General features: G+C 47.0%; 1 protein-coding gene across 8 annotated transcripts in view; it reads right to left on the reverse strand.

Annotated features, from left to right (window-relative positions):
• EPN2 (epsin 2) overlaps nt 1-21,338 on the reverse strand; it is a 101,374-nt gene that overhangs the window by 55,012 nt on the left and 25,024 nt on the right. For 4 of the 8 annotated variants that reach the window (XR_002726880.2, XM_023194805.2, XM_023194801.2 and 1 more), the window contains exon 2: nt 773-895. The exons of 1 other annotated variant lie outside the window; for it this stretch is intronic. The gene's annotated coding sequence lies outside the window, so the exon portion shown is untranslated. Of the gene's footprint in view, nt 1-772; nt 896-2,584; nt 2,720-6,295; nt 6,428-11,654; nt 11,978-21,338 lie in introns of those variants that run through there. 3 more of the 8 variants (XM_023194803.3, XM_023194802.2, XM_023194804.2) reach the window with 3 other exon arrangements.

Raw genomic sequence — 21,338 nt, forward strand, 5'->3', positions numbered from 1 at the left:
ACATACCCAGCCTCCTCAGGATGAACCCAAGATAAAATCAATATTACCAGTTAACAATGAATAAAATTTACACTCAAGTTAAGCCTTTAGGAGAAAGGAAGTCACCCGCATGACTATTGCTCTATTTTCAAAACATTTCCACTGGAATGGCTATTTTATGGGTTATCTTTTCACTGCCTGGCAAAAGTCAGTTGTGGAAGAATCGGAAATGCTGGGGGAAGCTGATCTTGGCAGATTTAAAATTATGTGTGAGACCAGATATGGTGGCTCACACCTGTAATCCCAGCACTTTGCGAAGCTGAAATGGGAGGATTACTTGAGGCTAGCTTGGTCAAAACAGCAATACCCCCATCTCTATTTTTTTCTAAGTTTATTTAAATTAAAAAAAAATACACATTATGACAAGAAAGAGACTAATTTCAGGTCTATCTTAACTCAAAAATGTCTGTCAATACCTTCAAAACTGCTTTGGTCCACTGTGCTTCCGAATGTCCAGAAAGTTCTCCTTGACAATCACTTTTCGCCTGACCTTCCCTGCTCAAGAATTTATAAAGATTCCTAACACCTCTTCTAGAAAAAGGATATAAAGACCTCCACTTGGCTTTCAGAAGCCTCCAGCATCTGGCCCAAGCTAATACAGCCTTAAAACTAATCTGGTTATAGCCCAGCCCCTCGTTTCACAAAGAAAACTGAGACCCCTGGCTAGCCTTTACCTCGCTCCAACCAAACACATCATCTATCCCCTCTCTTCCTCCAGGTAACACTCACTTACCAGGCTACAGTGAGGTCCACGTCTGTGACATGAGGCTCCTGTCCACAAGTTTGGTAACCTTCATTTGCCTCATCACCAGCGAGCACACAGCACTTAGCACTGTGCCCAACACAGAAATGAACACTGTTAAATAAATAAATGTTACAGGTTAAAAACAGAGTCCCTGCCCTCAAGAAGGCCACAGTCTGGCAGGGGATGAAAGTTCCTTACCTATAAAATGGGAAAACTGAGTCCCTAGAAGTCTCCAGGGATTGCCCCAGGTAGATTAGGACAGCTAGGGCCCGGTTAGGAAGCAAGGGGCTCCACCCACCATCCTGACTACCTGCTCGGCTGTCCCCCTAAACCCTCAGGGGAAGGATTATTTTTCCCACTATACAAGTGAGGAACCTGAGGCCTGGAATCACACGGTCAGCTGACTAAGGTCACTCCAGGCCCAGAACCTGCACCTCCCTTTCCTCCTGTGGTGGTCTTTACTCTCAAGATGTTTCTGCCACAGAAACAACAGGTAGCTCCTACCTTCATCTAAAGCCTCAGATGGGTAAGGGGCACATCAAAAAAACAAGTAAACAAAAGGTGGCAGAAGCAAGGAAAAGCCACAGGAAATGCAGTGACTACTCATCACAATCACACAAAAAGGAGGGTTTGCTATTGTGAAATATGTATTTGGTCTTCATCCCTGTCACTTGGCAGGGATTCCAAACCTAAAATCTTCAGAATCTCCACAGTAATGTCTTTTTGCATGTGAATGATTGACTGAGGGCTGGCAGTTCCCAGGCAACTTCAGGATGGGGCTGGTCACAAGAAAGACCAAGGCAAGATCAGTCCCGGGAAGGGGAGAGGGACTGAAGATTATCACCAATGGCCAATCATTTAGTCAATCATGTCTCCATAATAGAGCCTCCATAAAAAGACATAAGGACAGGCTCAGGAAGCTTCTGGATGGCTGAACACACGAAGGTTCCTGAAGGGTGACACTGAGGTATGGCATGGAAGCTCTGCATCCTTCTCCCCGACCTGGCCTATGCATCTCTTCATCTGTATCCTTTGTAATATCCTTTATAATACATGGATAAATACAAGTCTATTTCCCTGAGTTATGTGAGCCACTCTACCGAATTAACGGAACCCAAAGAAGGGGTCTCAACTTGAAGCTGGTTGGTCAGAAGTTCCAGAGGCCTGGACTTGCACTGCTGGGAAGGAGGGAGTGGTCTTGTCGGACGAGGCCCTCAACATGTGGGATCCGAAGCTATCTCCAAGTAAATATCAGAGTAGAACTGAAGGATACCTAGCTGGTGTCCTGTAAAACTGACTGCTTGCTTGTTACGTGGGGAGAAAGTTACAGAAGTCTTCCGTACTGATTGCTGTTTAGTGTTAAATGAGAAAATAGGAAAAAGCACTTTGTATGATCTTCCACCCACAAAAAGGGGCAGGTCGTAAAATTTCGCCCTGGTAATAACCCATACATCTGCTCTGACCAAGGAGACCTTCTCTCCACCCTCAAATATGTCAAGGAATCTGACTCTATCTGAAGTCACAGAACAGGGCTTCAGCTAAAACCAGGCATATTCTGCAAAGGCTGTGAAAGGACCAGGGATAAAAACTTTTTCACGGTGGCCTGCACATTTGATGTAATTAGGTTTTTCATTCATGATGCAACATTTACTGCTGGCAAAGATACAACGGGCCTCACAAAGAGAAAAACAAAAGAACATTTTAATTTTTAATGAATGTTTCCCAGCTTAAAGGGCAAATACGTGTCAAAATCAGTAGTAGTAGTAATCATCAGCGGTACTTAATGTTCAGGAGCCTTACAATGTGCCAGGGACCACCAGGCCCTTCTATTTGTTGTTCCATTTGATGTAGAGCAGGTATGACTCTTCAGCTTCTCAGAGAAGTGGGCAGAGCTAGGATTCACCACTGACGAAGACTTTGGCTGGGCATGGTGGCTCACACCTGTAATCCTAGCACTTTGGGAGGCCCAGGCAGGCACACTGCCTGAGCTCAGGAGTTCAAGACCAGCCTGGGCAACATGGCGAAACCCTGTGGTGGTACACATCTGTAATCCCAGCTCACTCAGGAGGCTGAGGCACAAGAACTGCTTGAGCCTGAGAGGCGGAGGTTGTAGTGAGCCAAGAGCACACCACTGCACTCCAGCCTGGGCAACAGAGTGAGACCCTGTCTCAGGAGAAAAAAAAAAAAAAAAAAAAGGAAAGAAAAAAAAAGGACTTCAGCCACCTCCTTCCCAGTAAAATGGTATCAAATGGTTGAGAATGTCCTAAGGAAAAAAAAAAAGAACACTTTCCTAAGTGAGAAACAATGCCCTGGGCTCTGCTGCCCTCCCCTATCTGGTGACCTTGTAGGTGGAAGTGGAAGACCTCCAGCTGGGCCCAGTGTCCTCCCAGGGAGGCTGTGAGGCCCAATCAGGGCTCCCAATGAGCCTCCTAGACCTTTGGCAGCAAAGAAAAGGCAGTGATTCCTGTGAGCAAGGGCCGAGGTGTCGCTGCCCTCCCAGACACAAGCTGGGAAAGGAACTCCAGCTTGGGCTGTTGACCAAGGCAGGGGTTTTCTCTAACAGACTAACTTGCAAGGACATCTGTTGATAGTCTCTGAAATACTTAAACTTCAAGAAAAAGGAAAAAGCTAATAAAATAATAAAATACTGATTATAGTCAAAAAAACAAAATAAGGCCTATATAATTTGTGTGGCTGCCTGTTATTTTTTTAAAGCTGATAGACAGGAACAGCTTTCAGCACAGGCGGATGGTGAGAAGTGAGAGGTATGGAGCTAAGAAATCCTCACTAGGGCCTGGCGCGGCGGCTCACGCCTGCAACCCCAGCACTTTGGGACGCCGATGCGGGAGGATCACTTGAGGCCAGGAGTTCAGCAACAGCCTGGCCAACATGGCAAAACTCTGTCTTTACTAAAAATACAAAAATTAGCCAGGTATGGTGGTGCACACCTGGAATCCCAGCTACTTGGGTGGCTGAGGCATGAGAATCACTTGAACCCAGGAGGCAGAGGTTGGAGTGAGTTGAGATGGCGCCACTGCACTCCAGCCTGGGTGACAGAGTGAGACTCTGCCTCAAAAGAGAAAAACAAAAAGAAATCTTCATGATATGGTTTGGCTGAGTCCCCAACCAAATCTCAACTTGAATTGTGTCTCCCAGAATTCCCATGTGTTGTAGAAGGGACCCAGGGGAAGTAACCGAATTATGGGGACCAGTCTTCTCCGTGCTATTCCTGTGATAGTAAATAAGTCTCACAAGATCTGATGGGTTTATCAGGGGTTTCTACTTTTGCTTCTTCCTCATTTTTCTCTTGCTGCTGCCATGTAAGAAGTGCCTTTCACCTCCTGCCATGATTCTGAGGCCTCCCCAGCCATGTGGAACTATAAGTCCAATTAAACCTCCTTTTCTTCCCAGTCTCGGGTATGTCTTTATTAGCAGTGTGAAAACAGACTAATACACCTCACTAGGGCCAGGTGTGGTGGCTCATGTCTGTAATCCCAGCACTTTGGGAAGCCGAAGCGGGCAGATCACTTGAGCTCAGGAGTTCAAGACCAACCTGGGCAACATGGCAAGATCTCGTCTCTAAAAAACATAAATAAATAAACAAACAAATAAATAATTCTTACTAGGAGAAAAGTCACTGGAGGCTTTTCTTTTTTTTTTTTTTTTTTTTTTGAGATAGAGTCTTGCTCTGTTGCCCAGGCTGGAATGCAGAGGCGCAATCTCGGCTCAGTGAAAGCTCCGTCTCTCTGGTCCACACCATTCTCCTGCCTCAGCCTATAGCTGGGACTACAGGCAGCCACCACCATGCCCAACTGATTTTTTTGTATTTTTAGTCGAGATGGGGTTTCACCATGTTAGCCAGGATGGTCTCAATCTCCTGACCTCGTGATCCGCCCGCCTCAGCCTCCCAGAGTGCTGGGATTACAGGCGTGAGCCACCGTGCCCAGCCGAGGCTTTTCATTTTCCAGGCCAACTGGGCTACGTACCTCACCTAAGCAAGACTTTGGAGGCCGAAACTAATGATTCCAACCGTAAGATAGTCCATGATGCGTGGGCCATGAGGCAGGACTCTAGCAGTGCCAGTGGGCACAAAGCTCTAGCTATTCCAGCTGAACATCTGGACTTCCATTACTTTGCCACACTTGGCCTTGTATATCTCAGGTCCTCATTTTTCACTGTTCCCCCTCAACCACAGGACTGGCTGTAAACATTTAAACATCTCCTCTCCCAGCAAACATCTGCCATGAGTCCATCCCAGGAGCAAGCTCCAAGCTCCAAACATCATATACCACCCTCCACAGCATAACCTGTTATTTATCTTTTTTTTTTTTTTTTGAGACAGAGTCTCACCCTGTTGCCCAGGCTGGAGTGCAGTGGCGCAATCTCGGCTCACTGCAACCTCTGCCTCTCAGGTTCGTGTAATCCTGGTGCCCCAGCCACCCAAGTAGCTGGGATTATAGGTGCACACCCAGCTAAGTTTTGTGTTTTTAGTAGAGACAGGGTTTCACCATGTTGGCCAGGCTGGCCTTGAACTCCTGACCTCAAGTGATCCACCTGCCTCGGCCTCCCAAAGTGCTAAGGTGACAGGCGTGAGCCAACTGTGCCCGGCCACATTCTATTATTTCTAGAATCTGAGTTTTGATTTGTTCTCACTCTTTTTCGCACAGTTTGCACGCTCCACTTTCCAAACTTTCCTTCTCAATTTTCCAATTTTCTTGTTTCCAGCTTGTTGAGACTGAACTAATGCACATGCAAATGCAACTAAAACAGGATCATTTGTTACCTTCTGGGCTCCTCACTCAAACCTGAGGAAGTGTGTGATTAGCTCACAATCATTTCTTAAGAACCTCCAGGCCAGATATGGATGTTAGAGGTGGAGGCTGGAGGGTTGTCAAAATCAGGAAAAACAACATTAAACTCTATTAAAACTTTAGACTCAATACAGCAAAAAACAAAACAAAACAAAACAAAAAATTATTCTCATAAATTACATACTGACAATTGAAAGGATCCTCAGTAACTAGAAATGCCTTTAGAAATCCAGCTCTAGCCGGGCGCGGTGGCTCAAGCCTGTAATCCCAGCACTTTGGGAGGCCGAGACGGGCGGATCACGAGGTCAGGAGATCGAGACCATCCTGGCTAACACGGTGAAACCCCGTCTCTACTAAAAATACAAAAAACTAGCCGGGCGAGGTGGCGGGCGCCTGTAGTCCCAGCTACTCCAGAGGCTGAGGCAGGAGAATGGCATGAACCCGGGAGGCGGAGCTTGCAGTGAGCTGAGATCTAGCCACTGTACTCCAGCCCGGGTGACAGAGCGAGACTCCGTCTCAAAAAAAAAAAAGAAAAGAAAAGAAATCCAGTTCTATCATCATATCAGGTATTACCTAGAACTATTTGATGCTAACTGATAAATGAAGTACATGAACTTATACAATTCTGTCAAAACTTTAAACATTTTTGAATGAAGACAGCAAGATGTAAAGTGGGATTCATTATTCAAGGCAAACAAACCTTTCTGTGCTTTCCAAGAGAGCTGTCACAGGGATAGGGCCAGGTGCAGTGGCTCACGCCTATAATCCCAGCACTTTGGGAGGCCAAGGCAGGAGGATCACTTGAGCCCAGGAGTTCAAGACCAGTCTGGACAACATGGTGAGACGTCATCTCTACAAAAATTTTTAAAAGAAATTTTTTTTTTTTAATTAGCTGGGCATGGTGGCGCACATCTGCAGTCCCAGCTACTCAGGAGACTGAGATGGGAGAATTGCTTGAGCCCAGGAGATGGAGGCTACAGTGGACCATGATAATGCCACTGCACTCCAGCCTGGGTGACAGAGCAACTTTGTCTCAAAACAAACAAAAAAACAGGCTGAGCAGGCCCACAGAATGGCCACTTTATTCGCGGGATGAGATGACCAGGCAGACGCTCCTGCTCACCACCACACCAGCCACACCTTCCTCACTCCAGCCCTAGCCCTAAAAACTCGTTTTGAAATTGTATTAATTAATAAGTCATTTAACTAAGAACTAAGGGTGCTGACGCACGTTAGATAACAATTGTTAACCACACAGAGTCAATAAAATTCCAACAAACACCTCAAACTAAATGCTTGAGGTGGCCTGGGGAAGTAGCACCATGAGCAATGCAGAAATTATCAGGCCTTCTGAAATGCCCTGGGAGTTTCAGAGCCTCCACATTAAAAGCTGTACCTACTCAATATGAAAGGGAATACTCATTTTTCTACAGTTAGTCCCCAGAACTAGGTAAGGTTCTTTAAACCAAATATTTTATTTCCATTCTGAAAACTGAATCGTTGGTTTTGCCTATGCAACAACCATAATCCCCCTCTTCTTGGAAAGAGTACTTCAGTCATCCTTGCGGAACTGGCCAGGAGTAGGCCTAGGACTCAGAACAAGCCAATTAAAGCCCCACAGTTCCCCCGCCCAGCAGCTAGATCAGTGATATGTTAAGAATCCAGACTGGACCATTTGTAGACCCCTCTGGATAGTTCCTAAAACTTCTGGGAAACCAGCAGGGTTGCTAAGCTGCTGGAACACACCCCAGGGGCAGAGTCAGAGTTTACCTATGATTGAAGTAGCCACAGAAGAAAGCAAGAAGCCAAGGACAGGAGAAGGCACAAGACATAACAGCATGCGGTCTGCACCTCTAGGTCTACCTGTGCATGAAGCCATTTATCCCCTGGAATTCTCACGCTGTAACCTACAGCAATGTGTGCTTTTGACACCTCCAACTGCAAACCCTGTGCATGAAGCACCTGAGAGAACCAGAGGTAGAAAGGCAGCAACAGCCAAACAACAAAAGGACAGAGCATGGGCCCTTCCCTGAACCTCCAACAGGGCCTCAAGTAGGAGTGCAGAGACATCAGCCAGGCTCTCCCCAGCCACAGGTGACCCACAGCCCCAGACCAACCAAGGAAGAACCGCATCCTTCCCAGGAGGGCTCGGCACTCCCTGTGAATGAGGCACCCCCAACCAACATCCGGGAACATCTGCTCTTTGTTGAGAGTGACTCATGACAGGAATGATAAAATAACAGCTGGATCCTCATACATGCAGGGGACAAGCTAGGGGAAAAATTTCTGGCATAGCTGAAAACACAGAATTCAAATGAGAGTAGAGACTGGAAAGAAACTAAACAAAACAGCAAACAGAACAAAACTGGGAAAAAAAAATTCCAAGGCTAGGGTTATGCCCCAGGAGGTAAGAAGTATTCCATAAAAATGTGCTCCAAAGGCTTGAACAGCTGGGTGGGGAAATTCTTTGCAAATCTAGAGTTCCCTATCATGAGAGACAGAGGCTTCTCACAGTTCCAAACAGCACAGGTGGGTCTGTGGTGAAGGCACACATCTCTGTACCCCGTGCCTCTGTGCCACCAAGGTGTAGCTAGCTGATGGTGTGCTGACAGAAAGATGCTCACGTTTCAGCTGGGGTCTATATCAAGTCCCTAAGGAAACTATGGGGAGTGGCTTTTCAGCAGCCATCACTGAAGATCAAGCTAGGCTGTCAGGGAGCTGTCTCTCCACTGCCCTCCCCAAACCTAACGATCACAGGTCAATCAACATTGTGAAAACCCAGTCCCAGGCCGGGCACAGTGGCTCACGCCTGTAATCCCAGCACTTTGGGAGGCCGAGGCAGGCGGATCACAAGGTCAGGAGATCGAGACCATTCTGGCTAACACAGTGAAACCCCGTCTCTACTAAAAATACAAAAAAATTAGCCGGGCACGGTGGCGGGCGCCTGTAGTCCCAGCTACTCGGGAGGCTGAGGCAGGAGAATGGCGTGAACCCGGGAGGAGGAGCTTGCAGTGAGGCGAGATCAGGCCACTGAACTCCAGCCTGGGCGGGCAGAGCGAGACTCCATCTCAAAAAAAAAAAAAAAGAAAAGAAAAGAAAAAAAGGCCAGGCGCGGTGGCTCAAGCCTGTAATCCCAGCACTTTGGGAGGCCGAGACGGGTGGATCACAAGGTCAGGAAATCGAGACCATCCTGGCTAATACGGTGAAACCCTGTCTACTAAAAAAAAATACAAAAAACTAGCCGGGCGAGGTGGCGGGTGCCTGTAGTCCCAGCTACTCAGGAGGCTGAGGCAGGAGAATGGCGTAAACCTGGGAGGCGGAGCTTGCAGTGAGCTGAGATCTGGCCACTGCACTCCAGCCTGGGCGACAGAGCGAGACTCCATCACAAAAAAAAAAAAAGAAAGAAAAGAAAAAAAAAAGAAAACCCAGTCCCAATCAATAAATATGGGTGAATTAATTGACCTGAACATCTTCACCTCAGATGGCTGCTCCACCTATGTATATCTGGCAGCCTCCTATGTTTCTACGTGTACTTTATTTTTCTAAAAGCAGATGACAGAGAATGCTTGGGAAAGGGGTACACCCCACCTTTCCCACAGTGTTCCATCAGTGTGGTCCATCAACCAGATATATCAGAACTTCCTGGGAGTCTGTTCAAAAACCCAGTCATTCTGGGGGCAGAGCTGAGGGGCTGCCACTCTCTTAACAAGCCCCCTGGTCATTTCTAGGCATGCTGAAGTCAGTGTCATGGTGTCCACCGCAGGACACTTGAACGTGTGCGATACTCCACAATCCTCAATTCACTGGCTTTATCTTTCCTGAGGTACAGTCCATGAGTGAGGATATATCTCCATCTTCCTACCGGACAAAAGGGTACAACGATCATTACAAGGAGGCCCAGTTGGGGTAACTGAGACCACTTGACCAAACCACACGGGCTCTCCGAAAGACAACAGGCCAGTTAGGACAATATGGACAGTGCCACATTCTTTTCAACAGTCATCATTTCAGCCAAAAGAGAAAAGACTATTATAACTCTGTTTCAGCCATGCTAGCAATAACTTAAAGTCTAATAACTGTTGCTCATCCCGTAGAGAAATGAAAAGAAAAAAATCCTTTATTTTCCTCATACCAGAAAAACAGTGACATCATCTTCACTAACTGAAGGTGGCCTCCTGTTGGTTAGAGAAATCAAATTTTATATCAGCTGGGCAGAGTGCTACACTCTTGTAGTCCCAGCTACTCAGAAGGCTGAGGCAGGAGGATCACTTGAGCCCAGGAGTTCAAATCTAGCCTAGGCAACCTAGCAAGACCCTGTCTATAAAATGAATAGTTTATTTTTTTTAACAAAAAATTTATCAGTCTCCAAAAAGTGGGCTAAAAAAACCTTTATACTCACATACTTAAAGAATTTTGAAGAAAAACAAACATTTCAGACTTGACTTCTAGATGGTGGAGCAGGAAAAGGTAAACTGCCCATGTGCTTACTTGTCTCCCCTGGCACTTTCTTCTAAGGAAGAAAGATCCCTGCAGGTGTCAGTTAACCTACTGCCAGGAGGAAGCCAGGAAGGGCTGACTGTATAGGAAGAACCAACCCCTAAGCTGATCCACACCACCCTCCCGGGGAGTAGGACGTCCACCCTCAAGAAGCCAACTAGGCAGCTTCTCCCAGGATCTGAGAGTCATTGAAACAGATACAGCAGAGCTCAAATTAGATGTCACTTGGCCTCCTAGAACTTGATATGTACTTAATTTTCTGAAAGCAGAAATCAAGTATCAAAACATACACAAGGAATTTAATTTGTTATCAACATACCACTACTATTTAGTCTCTGGGAGGAGCAGCTTGTGAGTGCAGACTACACAGGCAGGTGGGGAAATGCAGTCTTTCTAAAGACTGTGTGAAGAAAAGATGGGGTCTGGAGACCTGGTTTTGGCTGTTGTGCCAATCCAGGAAAACAGGGATATGGCAAGCAATTGTACCTCCCCCTCAGTGTACAGGATCAAACACTGTGACTGCACAAAGGGCAGGCAGCAACACTTCATAAAGGCATATGAGAATTCTTGAATGCTCCCCTACCTCTTCTATTCCTCAAAGCAGTCTTACAAATGACCAAATTATGAACAGCATTCTTTTAAAAATCATGCCAAAATGCAAATAACGTGATGTGGCAGAGAGAGGAGATGGGAATCCAGGAACCAGGGTCAATGCTGTGACCGCTCTGTGGCACCAAGATGCCAGTACCCAGGGTCCTTGCTTCTAAAACCAGATGCTCACCCCAAACCCTTCAGTCCCAAAGGCCCCCGTTCTGACCAGTGATTCAATTCCTTGCCATCTCCATGGTGTTATGAGAAACCCAGGCCTCCGATCAGCCCAGCCACGGGTCACCAACTGAGGGAGTGAAATCCCAGCCACAGCCAAGCAGCAGATGTTTTTGTTAGCCTGTGGGGGCTTCATGGTGGGCAAAAAAGTAGCACTTCCCTTCAGGCTTTGGAAATGTGAAAAGCAGCCTTCAGAACCCTTCCCTCCTCTGAGGATGGCCGCTGTGATCCTTAGGCAGAGATTCCCCGTTTCTAACACACTGTGGCTCTGCTAGAGAAAACACTGGCTGATGGGAGACAATGAAGTCAACCGGAGACTGGACACAGCAAAGGGGAGCCTTTAATGGCTACTCACCCCCACCGCACAGGACAGGCCAAGCTATGGATTACCATTTGATCAGTGTAATTTTCCAGCTTGAGACATCTGAAAAACATGCAGAGCAGCATGGGAAAATCTGCATTCCCATGATCTCGTGCTTAATTTAGACCTGGCTGGTGGATGTGGTGGTGCTAACTGCTAGGCTGTAGCCATCTCACGAGGAGCCTGCGAGAGTGTGGAAGGAAGGGCAGTGGATCCCCTCAGGCAGGGCCTGCTGACTTCTGGTTTCAGGCACAGTAGTGACATAATGTACTTTCTCAAAGAGAGCTCCAGAGGCTGGCCAAAGAACAAGTATTTTTACACTGTGCATGTACAAGTGCAAGACCACAGCTGCAAGAAAAACAAGTGGTTTGCTCACCTCTGCCCTCCCATCTGTGCCTCCAGGAGGTCACATCTGACTTCCCACAGCAGCTTGGGAGGAACAAGGCAGATTTCGGAGGTAGTTACTTGCAGAGACTGGTGGCAGTGATGGTTGATGTTCGCTGAGCCTCATCTGAGCAGTACTGTGAGATGGGTGGTGAGCCAGGGTCTTAAGAGACCACAAGAGTAGGCTCACCTCAGCTGAAGCTCAAAGGATGAGCCCCTTCATCCCAGAGGTGGGCCCTGAGGGGTTAACTCTTTATGTGTCACTCACATGCTGCACTCGTTTCCGGTCACTTTCCCTATGACCGGAACCGGCTCCTGCCTTGCACTCTACCCACCTGCCATTTCCCCTACCTAGCATCTTTCCTCTATCTTTCACTAGACTGGCTCCTTGTCACTCAGATCGCATGGCCTCCTCAGAACCCATCAGGCACTCTCTATCAATGTCACCAGCTGTCTTCTGGAACAGGGCCCGTCCTCTATCTGACATTTCTTACATGCCTGTTTTATCTGTTTCTCTCCTGCCCCCACACCACCCCTCTGAGAGCAGGGCCCAGCCTGTCTCTTTGCCACTGTCTAGAACAGTGCCTGGTCCACACTGAACCCTCAACAAACACCTTCCATGTGACACAGAAGCAAAAAATAAGAACATTGTTAAAGATACCCATTATCTCGCCACTCAAAGACTGCCAGAGTTCACACCTTAAGGCTGTTCTCCCAGTTCCTGTTTCCCTTTTGGTCTCCATCTCTTGAGTTAAAGGGCAGCTGCTGTATTGTCTGCCTAACAATAAACTGCCTGGGAACGGGAACAGGAACAGCCCTACCGGTGCTTAACACATGCTCCACACGAACCACCACCTGCCGAAGCCCAGGCACCACGGGGCCGGAGAATCCACTGGATGCCTCGTACAGCTGGACTCAGGAGCAACACCAGGAGCCTGGGCAGCAGCCTAGGGCTGAAATATGTGGTTCTCACTCCGGCCACAGGGATTATGTCCTGCCTTTCCAGCTGCATGGTCTGAGGCAAGCTAAGCTTTCCTGAGCCTCTGTTTCCACACCTCTCAAATGGAGGTAACAGGTGCTGCTCAGCGTGGCTGTGAGGGTTGGTAAGAGTAGGACTGGCAAATAAGAGGTGTCCAAATACCTGCCTCCTTTCCTATGTCCTGCCAAGGTGCATATGTCTACAGGGATGTTTCTCAGCAGGTTACTGAGGACAGCTCGGCAGGAGATGAAAGCCCACAGAAGCATCCCCATAAGAACACACTGGGTGGGAATCACCTACCAGAGGAGTGGGTGGCATTGTCTACTACAAGCATCTCTCTCCAGACTATACACACAACCTGTTTAAAACCATCACCAATCTTGCTTGTTCTTCTCCTCTACAGCTGGCATTTCCAAGCAAAGTTTCAGATGTGCTCTTTGATACTAGTAGCAGAACAGAATTAAAAGAGCAGTAAGAAGAGGCTCTCTAAGCAGAGGCTAGTGAATACTAACTGAGCAGGTCACATGTGTCCACTGATTGAATATTTGTAATAATCCTGTAGAGGAGTGATTCTTCTTATTCATATCTTACAGAGGAGGAAAGTAAGGTAAAGAGAGGCTAAGTAACTGACCCAAGGCCGCACTACCAACAACTGGTGTGACTAGGATTTGCTCTCAGACTCTGACTTCTGATCCCATCCTCTTCATCCCTATTCTTATTCTCATTCTTTGTAGCTTTAGACAAATTCAGTGCTCAAAATCGTGAGAACAAAGAACTTTCCTTTGCTGAACCTGCAGGCCTAGAAAGGTACCTCTTGTCTAGATGTTTGAGGCCAAAAGACAGCATGGAAACAACTGTTTTCTGACCTCATGTTCTGTGAGCCATAAGAGATTCTTTCCCCAGCCTCTCACCAAGTCAAGCGAGCAGGAGCAAAGATGCTACAGCTAGAAGGGCCTTGGAAGTCAACCATGTGCAGATGCCGGGACCCAGAGCCGTTCAGTGCTAAGCCAGGATAGAACCTGACATTCCCAGCTCCCTTCAGTGCAGCCAGCAAAAGGGAAGAGGCTTTAACGCTATTCAAACAAACTTTTACCTTGAAATGTGGAAAGTTCTACACACTGGCAATACAATGGAGTCAGTCAGGGTCGAGGTCCAAAATAACAACACAGAGACTCTAAAACTATTCTTAAAAACGTGTTCTTCAGAACTCACATCCTTGAGAAATGATGCCTCTTTGGCTATTAACAGTGTCTTCTACTAAATCAGTCACACTGACTTTAACACCCTGAGAAACCTGCACTGTTCCTTTGAAAGAGCTGTTGTCATCTGAAATATCACTCAGGAAAAAAAGTCTCTTCATGTTGAAAGGTAAACTTCCTTTTTTGGTACAGAGTAAAAATACTACTTCCCTCTTTCCTCCTCTGCTGGAGACATTCCCAGTGTTTTATTTACTGTGCAACACTGGCTGGATACATTAGGAGGAAATGTTCCTTCCTAACTCTTAAATGTCAGAGTCTACCCCACAAAAGGCATGAGCCAGCCCTAATGTTTTCTTGTTGTTCCTCTGTCTTCTTAAATGTTTTATTATGTAACATTAAAGGCCGGGCGCGGTGGCTCAAGCCTGTAATCCCAGCACTTTGGGAGGCCGAGACGGGCGGATCACGAGGTCAGGAGATCGAGACCCTCCTGGCTAACACGGTGAAACCCCGTCTCTACTAAAAATACAAAAAATTAGCCGGGCGAGGTGGTGGGCGCCTGTGGTCCCAGCCACTCGGGAGGCTGAGGCAGGAGAATGGCGTGAACCCAGGAGGCAGTGATTGCGGCGAGCTGAGATCCGGCCACTGCACTCTAGCCTGGGCGACAGAGCAAGACTCCGTCTCAAAAAAAAAAAAAAAAAAAAACATTAGGTACATATAAGAGAATATGTGCAAACCACATGTGAGGACAAACAAAATGAGTCCCCATGACTCCACAGCTCCCTCAGGGCCTGGAACATGGCCACCATGTCCAGCCACCTGGCTCCCCCTCACTTCCCTCTCCCCACCTCCTTGACCCCCAAGGCAAGCAGCCCTGGTACTGGGTTTTCAGTCCCTCACTTTTTAAAAAAGAACATAATTGTATTGCACACTAGTAAAACTGAACAGGATGCCGTCTTCCCCAGGCCGCCTGTGGCATTCTATACTGCTTCTGAAGTTCTCTCCACTGCTATGCACAGCTGGCTGCCACTCACCCACTGTCACTACTGTGTGCCATGTGATCATGCCAACACTGAACAATGTGCTTACCCGTGTTTCTGTCCATGGACATCTGGGTTATTTCCAGGTTTTTGCTACTGTGAAAAGTGCTTCTATAGCCATGCATGTCCCCTGGGACACATGGGCCAGCTTTTCTAGAGTCTGTTCCTAGAACAGCTCATTCACAGGATATATAAATTCTCTCTGCAATATATTTTTAAAATATTTTTGCCTGATTTATAACATCGTTTTGTCATTACAAAGATGTATTGGCCGAGCGCGGTGGCTCAAGCCTGTAATCCCAGCACTTTGGGAGGCCGAGACGGGCGGATCACGAGGTTAGGAGATTGAGACAATCCTGGCTAACACGGTGAAACCCCATCTCTACTAAAAATACAAAAACTAGCTGGGCGAGGTGGCGGGCGCCTGTAGTCTCAGCTACTCAGGAGGCTGAGGCAGGAGAATGGTGTAAACCCGGGAGGCGGAGCTTGCAGTGAGCTGAGATCCGGCTACTGCACTCCAGTCCGGGTGACAAAGCAAGACTCCGCCTCAAAAAAAAAAAAAAAAAAAACAAAGATGTATTAAGGCCAGGTGTGGTGGTTCATGCCTATAATCCCAATACTTCTGGGAGTGGGAGACGGAGATGGAGGATCGCTTGAGCCTAGGAGTTTGAGGCTGCAGTGAGCCATGATCATGCCACTTCAACCTGGATGACAGAGCAAGACCCTGCCTCAAAAAAAAAAGACGTATTCATAGTTTAGTTGACACCGGTTTGACAAGTATTTTTCACACACTCACATGCTGGATCTCATGCCAGGAGCCACAGGGGCAAGCACAGATGTGGCATCCTGTCTGGACTGGGGGAGCAACAAAACGACTCCAAACTGGGTGCTCCAGGTAGCTCCTGAGAAGACGAGGACAAAACTGGGGGCCCTCAAGGGCACTGCAATGAAGAATGAGAGGGATGAGTACCTGAGTATGGAAGAGGAGGCCTCTGCGGGCAGAGTGAGAGCCCTCAGCGGGAGATGCCTGCCACTAAGGTAGCTGGGAATGCAGAGGCTGCAGCAGGCTGAGGCTGCACCAACAGGGCCTCACTAGGCACACAAGAAATCTGCCCTTGCCAACTTGGGTTGTTCACCTTCAAGATTTTTGCCATCTCCTCCCAATAGTAGCAATGACTGACAGAGAGCACCCACTATGTGCAAGCACTGTCCCAGGAATTAGTCCATTCATTCAATTCTTACTATAAAAGCTTCTCAGCCGGGCCCGGTGGCTCATGCCTGTAATCCCAGCACTTTCGGAGGCTGAGGTGGGCGGATCACAAGGTCAGGAGTTTGAGACCAGCCTGACCAACATGGTGAAATCCCGTCTCTACTAAAAATACAAAAATTAGCCAGGCGTGGTAGTGCGCGCCTGTAATCCCAGCTTCTCAGAAGGCTAAGGCAGGAAAATCGCTTGAATCCGGGAGGTGGAGGTTGTAGTGAGCCGAGATTGCGCCACTGCACTCCAGCCTGGGCGACAGAGTGGAACTCAGTCTTAAAAAAAAAAAAAAGGCTGCTCTATTGTTTGCTTCCTATTTTTCTTCATATCAATTTACTTTTAAATTCAAATACTCATTTTCAGTAACATATATAAAATCAGGTATTACTGCTATGGCATATGGGGGGATCTTTTTGTTTTGTTTCTATTGAGATATAATTCACATAGCATTAAATTCACCATCTTAAAGTATACAATTCAGCGCGGGTTTTTTTTTTTTAGTACATTCACAATGTTGTGCAATCATCACTATTTCACTATTATTCTAAAACATTTTCAACACTCCAAAAATAAGCCCCATATCCATTAGTGGTCACTACCCATGTCCTCACCCCCAGTCCCTGGCAATGATAAATCTACTCTCTATAGATTTGTCTACTCTGGACATTTCATATAAATGAAACCATATAATATATGAACTTTTGTGTCTGGCTTCTTTCACTTATGTGAAAGGTTCAGTCTTTTCTTTTCTTTTTTTTTTTTTTTTTGTTAGAGACAGAGTCTTGCTCTGTTGCCCAGGTTGGAGTGCAGTGGCACGATCTCAGCTCACTGCAACCTCCGCCTCCCGGGTTCATGCCATTCTCCTGCCTCAGCCTCCCAAGTAGCTGGGACTACAGGCAACCGCCACCACGCCTGGCTAATTGTTTTGTATTTTTAGTAGAGACGGGGTTTCACTGTGTTAGCCAGGATGGTCTCGATCTCCTGACCTCATGATCCGCCCGCCTCAGCCTCCCAAAGTGCTGAGATTACAGGCTTGAGCCACGGCGCCCAGCACGTTCAGTGTTTTCCAGGTTCATCCATGTTGCACTATGCACCAGTATTCTATTACTTTTTATGGCTAAATAATATTCCATTGTATAGATGGACCACATTTTGTTTACCCATTCATTAGTTGATGATCATTCGGGTTGTTTCTAATTTTTTTTTACTATCGTGCCATGAAGAAATTCATATATTCATATTCATAATGCTGAGATATCAATTTATGTAGTGTTTGTGTGGATAAGTTTTCATTTCTCCTGGGTAAATACTGAGGAGTGAAGCTGATGGGTCATATGGTAACTACACGTTTAACCTTTTCAGGAACTGCCAAAATACTACGGCATTTCTAAGACAAAGATTAAAACTAAGAACATTCAGCTGTATGCCACTTAAAATTATTTTGGGAAATACTGGGGAAGGCAAAGTTACTAAAGTTGATTTTTTATTTTTGTTTGGAGCAGGGAACTCACATTGTCAGGATGGTATTTTTGAATCTTGATCAAGCAGCAGTGGGAGAAAGGATTAGGGCAGAGGCGGGAGGAGGAAGATAGAAAGATGACTGAGAAGCTACACAACATGATGAGCAGAGTCCAGAGCCTGAATCCAGCTGCGGGGGAATGGGAAAGGCAGGCGATGGACATAAACACAGAGTGGGAACATGAACCCTGACAACCAAATGTCAGTGTAGGTGGGGTAAAAGGGGCTGAAGAGCCAGGAGGATGGAGGCACCCTTAACAGAAAGGGAAGGTGGAGAGGTTCCAAACGAAGGCAGGAGGCAGCATACTCAGTTTTACTTCCAACAAACATGGCTGGAGGTGCTGACAGAACAGGCCTGGAGAATGAAAATGGCCTAGTGGCAGCTGGTGCCTAGGACCAGGGCTCAGGAGGAGCACTGTGGCCAACATGTTCATCTCAGAGGAGCATGTGAGAGGACCAAGGGAGAGAGAGAGCAGAGGAAGATGGGGACGAGAATGCAATTAAGGAGGAGGCAAATAGCCATCGGCCAAGTCCAAGAAAGGGCCAAGAGCAGCGGGGGACACAAGAGAACCATCCAGTGCCAGGGCAGCAGAGAATGAAGAGGTCATGCTTTTCTGCCCCATGCAGAGCAGTGCATGCTTTGGGAAGTGCCTCCTCCTTCTGATGACCACCAACAAATAGTTCAGACACCTTTGTGTGAGACCACATGTAACTTCCTAGACATTCTCTTTTTTTTTTTTTTCCTGAAACAGGGTCTCGCTGTCACCCATGATGGAGTACAGTAGCACAGTCATAGCTGATTACAGCCTGAACCTCCCAGGCACAAGTGATTCTCTTACCTCAGTCTCCTAAGTACAGGTGTGCACCTCCAAGCCCGGCTTATTATTTTTTGCAGAGATGGGGTCTTCCTATGTTGGCCAGGCTGGTCTCAAACTCCTGGACTCAAGCAATCCTCCTGTTTTGGCCTCCCAAAGTGCTGAGATTGCAAGTGTGAGCCACCATGCCTGGCCACTATACCTTCTTGGTCACTGGTACACACCTCTGCACCATGCCACATTCCCCTCCAGTTTCAGGACAAAACTGAACCCACCATCCCCAACTCCACACCTGCCCCCTTCTCCTTCCCTCCAGGGATGCTCTGCCCAGGATCCACCACCTGCTGCCCAGCTGACTGAGCCAGAGGCCTTGGAGCTCGCCTGGGCTTCCGGCTTTCCCTCCACCCTCCTTCCTTCCTCCCACGACCTCTGGACTACAGGCTCTCAAGGGACAGAGACCCTGACTGTCTCCTTGCTGCTGCATGCTGGGCCTGGCACAGTGCCTGGCACACATCTGCTGCAAGAATGAATGACTCCACAGGGCACTGAGTCCAGCCCCACCTGCTCACACACTCCCCCCTTTCTCTCTCCCTTCCTCCAAGCTCTGTGATCCTCTCTATACCCTTACCAAACCACAAATGCCCTCACTGAACATAGAACATGGCCTATGAATATTGGTAAGTTTTAAAATAACTACCTGGTGGAATGCAAAGATCACTGCTCTACCCAGCACCTTTTAGTCACCTCACTGAATCTCAGTTTAGTTTCCTCATTTGTAAAATGGAAATGGCAGCCTGCGAGGATCAGCAAGATAAGGAACATGACAGGAAATAAGGCTGCACTTTCTGCTTTACTACAGGTTTCCCCACACACCCCACATGATTTTGATGGGCCTTCTTCAGGTCCCAATAGTCCTTTGACCATGCCTCTCAAAGAAAAACAAAAATGGGAGCAAGCTGACATCCCAACAGGAGGGGAATTTTTGAGTCTACTTCGCACTAAATTTAACAGCATAAACAAACTGGAGTTCACATACCGTATAATTTTTTTAATTCCTAAAAGATTAGAAGTATGCTACCAAATGTCAAAACACAAAAACCAAAAGGAAATCAAAGTTGTTATTTTCCTTTTGGTTTTATCTCCATTGGCCAAATGCTTTTTGTTCAAACAATGTTTATACTGCCATTGTCCTGCTTTGTTTAGAAAAATAATAATAAAGGGGCCCGTTTCCAGCACTGACAACTGAGTGCGTGTGCAGATCTCCCCAGCTACTTCTATACTCAGAAATTGCTCTACTTTAGAAACTTGTGCCGAGGCCAAGGAAGAACTGTTTACTTGCCCTCCAAATATACACTGGCTACAGCTGTGCCTCTAACCCCACTCCTCGCTCCAGCCCCCTCTTTCCTTCAGCCACCACAGGGATGACCAGGCCAAGAAAACAGGGATGTTCTTAAGCACATTTATGCCTCATAAGGAAAACATAAGCCCAAGGCCTCAGGAAGGCCAGGTCTGGTGACTCAGTGACTGCAGACTCAGCTGCTGCTGGTCAAAATACACCAAGGTGACAGCTGTAATTTACTGAGTGCCTACCATGTGCCAGGCACTGACCCAGGGGTTTCAGAGCACTGATCTTGCTGCACTTTTGCAAGGGAGGCATTGCACAAGAGAGAGGGTAACATACAGCAAATCACAGAGCTGGGATGAAGCTCTGGGCCACAGTGCCTCCTGAGAAACTCAGAAGTGCTCAATCCTAAACCTCCGTTCTACTTAGTATTACTTCTACATGGTTGCCCTTCTCTGTTCCAATATCATCATATCCATCTAAGACACTCCTTGGAAGATGTGAGGTTTTTCCACCAACCAGCTTTCAAGGCCAACCCATGTAATTTCTATCCTGGAACTCCCTCCTTATTAATGGACGCTTTCCGGAGTGACTTGTCCAAACAAAACCACTCTCCTGGGCCCCAGGGATGTCCATTTCTCTTCTCTTCTATAGTACTGATTCCAGCCACCAAGTATTTCCAGTTCACCCACTTCTAGACCTATGACAAAAGGGCATTTTCCCACCTCCTCTGAAGTCAGCCATGGCACTGCAAAGAGATGAGATAGAAATGATGTGTGTCACTCTCTGCTGAACAGTAAAAGACAGGTGCCACATTCCCTGTGGCGGTGACAGTGGGTGCCTATGTCAGGATGGAGCCTCCTTATCTATCCAGACACAGGAAAGCATGTCTACACAGGGACTCATGTACCATGTTCACAGCTGTGTTACTCACGACCGCCAAAGACTGGAAACAACTTTATCCAACTGATGAATGGATCAACAACATGTGATCTAGCCACACAATGGAATATTATTCAGCCTTAAAAAGGAAGTTCTAGTCCACTCTACTACATGGATAAACCTTGACAACATTACACTGAATGTAAGAAGCCAAACACAAAAGCCCACATACTGTGTGACTCCATTTATGTGGAATGTCCAGAACACAAAGACATAAATCCATAAAGACAGAAAGCAGACTGATAGTTGCCAGGGTCTAGGGAGAATGGGAGCGGAAATGATTGCTTAATGGGTACAGGGTTGCTTTTGGGGATAATAAAATGTTCTAAGATTATGCTGATTGTGAACTTTATTGCATGGCAAATAAATTATATACCAACAAAACTGCGTTTTGTTTGTTTTTGCGATGGAGTTTAAACGCGCCTGTTGCCCAGCTGGAGTGCAATGGCATGATCTTGGCTCACGGCAACCTCCACCTCCTGGGTCCAAGCAATTCTCTTGCCTCAGCCTCCTGAGTAGCTGGAATTACAGGCATGCATCACCATGCCCAGCTAATTTTTTATTTTTAGTAGAGACAGGGTTTCTC

The sequence above is a fragment of the Piliocolobus tephrosceles genome, chromosome 16 (assembly GCF_002776525.5).
Source record: "Piliocolobus tephrosceles isolate RC106 chromosome 16, ASM277652v3, whole genome shotgun sequence".
Lineage (NCBI taxonomy): Eukaryota > Metazoa > Chordata > Mammalia > Primates > Cercopithecidae > Piliocolobus > Piliocolobus tephrosceles.